Genomic DNA, 8,505 nt, shown 5'->3' with positions numbered 1-8,505 from the left:
GTGCAGGGATAGACACCTCTCTAGCTCTATACCAACTATTGGTTGATTTACTTTGACAAATAATTTTATGCCAGAATTGTGGTGCAGTTTTGACGCAAGATGGCACATTTTGAGCCCCACTCCCTTGATGCAAGCCGGAAAATAGTATAGAAACCCAAGGTAGTTGCACCAAATGCTCACTTTTTATCTAGATGTTAGCTGCAGGCAGGTTAGGTAATTGTGAGCCTGTGTGTCTATTCACAAATCAGACCCAGTAGAACTGAAGCACTGTATTGTAAAGTCATATGTGCTCACATTATTTCACTTCTTTAGGAGACGTTCTGCCCTACAGAAGAATGACATCTTTTATTAGCTTATGATAGTTCAGTAGAGGCCCAGGGCATTACTTCCCCCAATTTGCATGTTTACTTTTGAATCTACGGGGCCACATTATCGAGGAGGCCAACCAGTAAAGAGACCATAACTGTCTGAAGGGGGACTGATTTAATCTGCTGTTACTCAGGCTGTATAGTGATCTTGTTAAAACCTGCTGCAACTCAGGCTGTATAGCATGGCAGCCTTGTTTTAACCCCTTAGGGACGCATGACGTACCGGTACGGCATGTTTCCCGAGTCCTTAAGGACCCATGACGTATCGGTACGTCCTGGCTATAATTCGCGATTCCGGCGCCGCAGGAGTTAATCGGAATGGGATGCCGGCTGAAATCATTCAGCTGGCATCCCGTAACAACGCAGGGGGGGGGTCATTTGACCCCCCGTATCGGCGATCGCATAAAGCCGCAGGTCAGTTCAGACCTGCGGTTTTCTGCTTTTCCGGTCCATTCGGGTCTCCGGTGACCCGATGAATCGGAAAAAGACTGCTATTGGTGGCGTGATTATACACCACCAATCGCAGTACGAAGATTTGAAGAGGCGGTGCTGGCCCTGATGCTGAACGCCGCTGTCCAGTGTGCTGATTGGTGCAGGGGAGAGAGGCGCGAGATTCAAACTTCCTGCGCTCCTCTCTCCCCTCCTCTTCCTGTTCTGCACGAGCACCCGGCAGCATCGTCCAGCACCAGCTCCTGTGTCCCCCTAATCGCCATCCATCACCCTCCTGCACCCATCGCCATCCAGGTAGGTTAGGGTCAGTGAGGGAGAGGCACCATTAGGGAGGGAAAGAAGGGAAAAGTTAGTTAAGAAAAAAAAAATAATAATGAGATTTTACCCTAAACTTTCTTTGTTCCATCTTTCAGACCCCAGACCCCCCCTGCCACTTGAACTTAGTTGGTGTCCCCCAGTGGACTTTGAGCCTGAGATTCCGGATTTTGCTGGCAATCCTGGAATCCAGATTCCCACAGTGGGGTTTACTGAAATTGACTATTTTAGGTTTTTTTTTTTTCAGTAACCCACTGGTGAATCTGATGGTGGAGAAGACGAATCTGTACGCCCAACAGTTTGTCGCTCAAAACCCAGGCTCATTTTTGGCTAGACCCGGTGGCTGGACGCCGGTCAGTGCAGCCGAGATGAGGACATTTTGGGGCCTCGTGCTGCATATGGGTCTAGTCCAAAAACCCAGTGTCAGGCAATACTGGAGTGGGGACGTCCTATACCAGACCCCACTGTACAGTATGGTCATGACAAGTCCCCGATTTGAGGCCATCCGGAAATGTCTGCATTATTCCGATAATGCAGCATGTCCCCCCCGAGGTGATCCTGCCTATGACCGTCTGTATAAGATACGGCCGGTCATCGATCACTTTGGGGCCAAATTCATGGAGGCCTACGTACCTGGAAGGGAGGTCGCGGTTGATGAGTCTCTCGCTGCGTTCAAGGGGAGACTCAGTTTCCACCAATATATTCCCACAAAGCAGGCGAGGTATAGCGTGAAGCTATACAAAATTTGTGAGAGTACCTCAGGGTACACTTACAAATTTCGTGTGTACGAGGGGCGAGATTCCCGTATTCAACCCCCAGAATGTCCCCCCACTCTGGGTGTTCGCGGGAAACTCGTGTGGGACTTTATTTACCCACTGCTGGATAACGGTTACCACTTGTACGTGGATAACTTGTATACCAGCATTCCCTTGTTCAGGTCCCTTGCCGCCAGATCCACGTTCGCTTGTGGGACCGTGCGGAAAAATTAACGCGGCCTCCCTGCCCACCCCCTCCAGGTACCTATCCCCAGGTGTGCCAAAGAACTGCCACAAAAACTGCATACAATTCCAGCCTGAGTGCAGAGGTATGGCTTACTAAATCCATGCCTGAAGCTACAGAAAAATAAAAAATCCTTACTAATTGTTGTGAATAAGCCTAAAGTCATTATTTTAACATATAGATGTAATTTAAAACATGTAATATATGTAATCTTCGTGAAAAGTTATGAAAATTTTGTAGTATTTTGCTCCAATCCTTTGATGATGCCCATGAAACCATAAGTGAGCAAGGAGAAGGCCGGTGCCTTCTCAAACAGCTGATGGGTGGGAGTTCCAGGTGTCGGACCCCCACCGATCACATACTAATGACCTATGCAGAGTATAGGTTGGCAAGTAGCCTCCAAAAATCAACTCAGACTGTCTCAGCTATTTCTTGTATAATAAACAACATGTCAGCGAGTGCTCAAATCTCTGAACCTGAAACCGCACCAAATAACGTGGAACCAAAAGAGTCTGACAAAGCTAAACGCGGAAATTACTGGACTTGTTGGTGACTTTCATTGCTGACCCATTGCTGTACTTCATGACAGACAAAGCTTGGTTTCATTTATCAGGTCACGTAAATTCCCAGCATACGAGGTACTGGCCTGCCGAAAATCCTCATTTGACTTCCGAAACACCATTTCACGACCAGGAAATTGCTGTGCAGTGTCAGGAACACGAATAGTAGGCCCAATTTTCTTCAAATCAACTGTGAATACTGCAATTTACCTGGACATCTTTGAACAGTTTTACAACCAGCTAACCCCAGAAGAAAAAATGTCCTGCTTTTTCCAATAAGATGGGACAACATGCCACACCTTAGGGAACTCACTGGCACGAGTTCATGAACTTTTTACGGAGGAGCAAACTGTGAACAAGGGGTTATGGCCACCACGTTCCCCAAACTTGTCCACATGCATTTTCATTTGTAGGGAAATTTAAACCAGAAAGCGTACGCTAACAATCCACATCCCCTGGATGAACTCAAGGAAAAAATCACAAACCCTATCCGCAACATCACAAACCGTATCAGCCAACATAATCCAACATACTCAAAGATGCAGAGACGTGGACAGGGACCACTTTCAGCTCTTTTGTGATCTTTTTTGGGGCAATTAAAAGAAAAATTCCCTTGCTTGTTCATCTTCGCATACTGTACTATCGCTGGAGGCTACTTGTTTGTGGGCTTCCCTGTAGTATATCTTAAGAAGCTTCTTCCAGAGAGGACAGCAACTAGGTGTAGTCTCATTTTAAAGACCCACACAAACCCGCTGTTTGTTGCTCTTCTGGTAAGAATGACCATGAGGTCCTACTCCAAACTATAAGCCACTCCAGTTCTTAGTGAATTGGTGGTGTGTCTATACATTGCATGACATCAACAAGAGGTCACATTGATGCTGGGCAGCCAGGGACGAGGAGAATGCCAGGAAGAAAGCTACTTGAATAACATACTACATGCATCCCCACCTATCCTTTGTTGAACTTGATGGACTTATACCTTTTTTAACTGTATTAACTATGCATCTATGCTCAAGTGAGTGCCGCAGCTATAATATGTGAATGTTCATCAGGTGTGAAAACCTTTATTATGAGCATTCTCAGGAGGTGAACCTCAATTATCCTTTATAACTGTTCATCATTCTTGTGACATCATATCCATGCAGACCCTGACTTCACATGACTGCATCACCTATCGGTTCTGACCTTTAACCGGGAAGGTTTTTAGGACATACTTAAGAGCACATTATACCTATGCAGTTCCAGACACTGGTTGTGTTTTCCAGGCCGTACGTAAGTTAAAATTCCATAAAAAATACAGTTGGATAATTTTTATCATCTGCCACCTTTTGTTTGCATTTGTTTTTACAAGTCAAGTATTGCCATGGTAGAAATATTTTGGGACTTAACATCTCTCAAACATAGGTAAGTGATACACGTTTAAAAGGAGCATGAAAATATTTCCCCTTGTGACATTCGGAAAGTCAGCTCTTAGTTACTAGAGCGTTATTTTATCCCATACTGCCCCCTGCTGTGTGTGAGAAAGATAACATCATTTCTCCAAACATAAAGCATGGAGCAAATATATCATGTATGCTAGTGCAGGTTCTAAAATAAATTCTTATTACTCTATATCATGATTTTTCTTTTAGTCACTCTTTTTGCATATTTTATACCTTCCTCTATGTAATCTGTGGTTCTGCAAACCTTCAAACATGAACTAATGCATATGACTTTGCTACAAATGTAGGACGTGTACAACAGGTAGGGGTTAGGCTACTTTCACACTAGCGTTTTAGTGTTCCGGTAGTGAGATAGTCATAGGGGCTCAATACCGGAAAAAAAGTCAGTTCAGTTTTCTCCCCATTCATTGTCAATGGGGACAAAACTGAACTGAACTGAACAGAACGGAACGCTCCATAATGCATTCCATTACGTTTAGTTGCCTTCCCATACCAGAAAGCAAACCGCAACATGTTGGAGTTTGCTTTTCATCCTGGGATGCGGAGCAAGACGGATCCGGCATGACCCCCAATGCAAGTCAATGGGGAAGGATACGTTTTCTCTGACACAATCTGCCACAATAGAAAACTGATCCGTCCCCCATTAACTTTCATAGGAGTTCATGACGGATCTGTCTTGGCAATGTTACAGATAATACAACCGGATCCGTTCATAACGGATGCAGATGGTTGTATTATCAGTAACTGAAGCGTTTTTGTGAACCCTGTGGGATCCAGCAAAAACGCTAGTGTGAAAGTAGTCTTATTATGAAAGCCGACCGCTCATGTATTTAGTTTTTTTGTCAGCATAGATAGCTCAGCAGTGTGTTGCTTTGTGGCAGCTGCAATGAATAGCTATCAATGACAGAGAAATATAATAGACTATAATAAACATTTTATTTAATGTTTGTGTGTGTCAACACTATCCACTATAACAGTTAGAGATGAGCGAATTTCATATTTTGAAATTCATTCACGCTTTGTTTGGTGGTAAAAGCAGAATTGATTTATGGATTCCGTTACCACGGACCATAACGCAATTCTATGATGGAATGCCTTTAGAGGCATTCCGTTATTCATTCCGTTATAATAGAAGTCTATGGGCTGCAAAACGGGTCCGTCCCGTTTCCGTTATGCAGAAGTCCTCTCGGGATGGATCCGTTATGTAGGCCATATGTAGGCTATTATGACAGTAACCTCCACTGTACCCTGCTCCCTTAACCCTAGTGCTATTTGACATGGCATTAAACTCTAAAGACATGGTGACAGCGCTGAGACCCTGGCTGTTACATGAGGGCGGTTCGGGCCAGCAATCGCTCATATTGGCTAGTCTGTACAGACTAGCCAATCAGACAATCCTAATGCCGGCTGACAGGTTCTGATCCCAGGATCAGAACCTTCTAAAGTGTACATATAATACCCCCCCCCCCCCCCCTGCAGCCCTTAATGTACCCCCTGATGTGCCCCCTCCTCATTTTATGGATGGCTGAGCGGGCGCGCAAACCACCGCTCGTGATCCCCGCCCCCCACTTCCCCCATTTTCAGGATGGCCAGAGCGGTTTCGCAGAGTGTCAGCACACAGCTGACACTCTGCTTCAAACGCACGACATCAGTGCTGGCACCGATGTCAGACGTTTAACCCCTTCCATGCCTATGGACCGCTGTATGGAAGGGGTTAACAGGGAGGGAGCCCCCTCCCCCATCAGCCGCTGCTCTGTTGTGGCAGCGTCCGATGGTTACCATGGCAACAGAACGCCTTCACAGGCTTCTGGCTTGGCATTGTATAGCTAAGCTGGTTCAGGCCTCTGTTAAAGTCAGCAGCCTGATCAGGCTAAGGGTACTTTCACAATAGCGTTTTTCTTTTCCGGTATTGAGTTTCGTCACAGGGGCTCAATACCAGAAAAAAAGGATCAGTTTTATCCTAATGCATTCTGAATGGAGAGCATTCCGTTTAGTATGCATCAGTTCTGTCCCTGCCAAAAATCCTGAACACTTGCCGGAATGCCGGATCCGGTGTTCTGTCAGAAAACCTTACCTCGTCAGATTCCCTTACCCACATGACTTCCGGGGGTGTGCCAAGGGTGTGCGCCTCCACGCAAGCGCAGTACCAGGGCATAGGTAAGGTAAATTTACAGTGAGCGTTGACTCGTGGATGCGCGCATGGACACCGCGTGTTCGCCCAACCGTGCGCGCACACTCAGTGGTGAGGAAATCTGACGGTCTTTTGTCTTGTTAAACCTCCTTACCCTCACACTGCGCACGCGTGGATTGTAAAATCTCTTTACCCTCACTACACAGATCCGCGTGTGCAGTGTGAAAGTAAGGAGATTTAACAAGAAAAAAGACTGTTAGATCTCCTTACCCCTGAGAGCGGTTTCCTTGAGCGCGTCCATGAGTCAACGCTCACTGTAATTTTACCTTACCCATGCCGTGGTACTGCGCTTGCACGGAGGGAATCTCACGAGGTAAGGTTTTCTGACAGAACACCGGCATTAATTTCCATTGAAATGTTTTAATGCCGGATCCGATACTAAGTGTCCCGGCATGCGCAGACCTTTAAAAATGTGAAAAAAAAAAATACCGGATCAGTTTTTTCCGGATGACAACCGGAAAGACGGATCCGGTATTGCAATGCATTCGTCAGACGGATCTGGATCCGTCTCACAAATGCATCCGTTTGCGTCCGGATTGCCGGATCTAGCAGGCAGTTACGGCGACTGAACTGCCTGCCGGAATCCTCTGCTGCAAGTGTAAAAGTACCCTTAGTGTGAAGTCACAATACACTACAGTACACTATACACTCACCTAAAGAATTATTAGGAACACCATACTAATACGGTGTTGGACCTCCTTTTGCCTTCAGAACTGCCTTAATTCTACGTGGCATTGATTCAACAAGGTGCTGATAGCATTCTTTAGAAATGTTGGCCCATATTGATAGGATAGCATCTTGCAGTTGATGGAGATTTGAGGGATGCACATCCAGAGCACGAAGCTCCCGTTCCACCACATCCCAAAGCAGGGGCTGACTGGCAACTTTTGGCCCAGGGGGCAAGTAACACCCAGAGGCCCACTGAGCCCGCCCCCCGCCCCCCCCCCCCACTTTCGTCAGCCATGTAAATTAGAACACAGTAAAACAAAATAAACTAGGCATGCTCCGATATATCGGCCGCCGAAACACATCAGCCGAAAATTGCATTTTTGGTATAATGCCGAAAGTGTCATTTTCTGGCTGATACAGTGTTGCATCCGTGTATTCTCTCCTCCCCGCTGGGCGCTGCTCTGTGTCCCCCCCCATGACACTTGATGACTTTTGCAGGAGAAACTGTATATTGTGTGGCACAGTGTAGGCTATATGTGTATAACATAAACATATTTCATTTGAAAACTTACAGTTACTTGACCCTTGGGGATCTCGGACGCCACTTCCACGCTTTGGCCGGGGGCTCGGCGGAGCTGATGTTGTGTTTTATCCTAATGAGAAAGATTTCATAATAAGGATTTGGAGAAGGGGCAGAGGGATAGCAGAGCAGGGAGAGGCTGGTGCTGCTACGAGGGGGTCATACCATGGGGGAGTAATAAAGCCCACCATAATGCCCCACCCCCCCAGTAGAAATAATTCTCCTTATAATAGACAGTGCACAAAATACCCCCTTGTAATATCCCCAGTTGAGCTAATGTCCCCATAGTGCCCCCTATAATGTGCCAGTAGCCAGATAGGGCCCCCCTATAATGTGCCAGTAGCCACATAGGGCCCCCCTATAATGTGCCAGTAGCCACATAGGGCCCCCCTATAATGTGCCAGTAGCCATATGCCCCCCCATAATGTGCCAGTAGCCATAGGTCCCCTATAATCTGCCAGTAGCCATAGCCCCCCTATAATCTGCCAGTAGCCATAGCCCCCCCTATAATCTGCCAGTAGCCATAGCCCCCCCTATAATCTGCCAGTAGCCATAGCCCCCCCTATAATCTGCCAGTAGCCATAGCCCCCCCTGTAATCTGCCAGTAGCCATAGCCCCCCCTGTAATCTGCCAGTAGCCATAGGTCCCCCATAATGTGCCAGTAGCCATAGCCCCCCCTATAATCTGCCAGTAGCCATAGCCCCCCCTATAATCTGCCAGTAGCCATAGCCCCCCCCTATAATCTGCCAGTAGCCATAGCCCCCCCTGTAATCTGCCAGTAGCCATAGGTCCCCCATAATGTGCCAGTAGCCATAGCCCCCCTATAATCTGCCAGTAGCCATAGCCCCCCTATAATCTGCCAGTAGCCATAGCCCCCCCTATAATGTGCCAGTAGCCATAGCCCCCCCTATAATGTGCCAGTAGCCATAGG

Source organism: Bufo gargarizans, chromosome 2 (assembly GCF_014858855.1).
Source record: "Bufo gargarizans isolate SCDJY-AF-19 chromosome 2, ASM1485885v1, whole genome shotgun sequence".
Taxonomy (NCBI): Eukaryota; Metazoa; Chordata; class Amphibia; order Anura; family Bufonidae; genus Bufo; species Bufo gargarizans.
Note: the sequence above shows the minus strand (reverse complement) of the source record.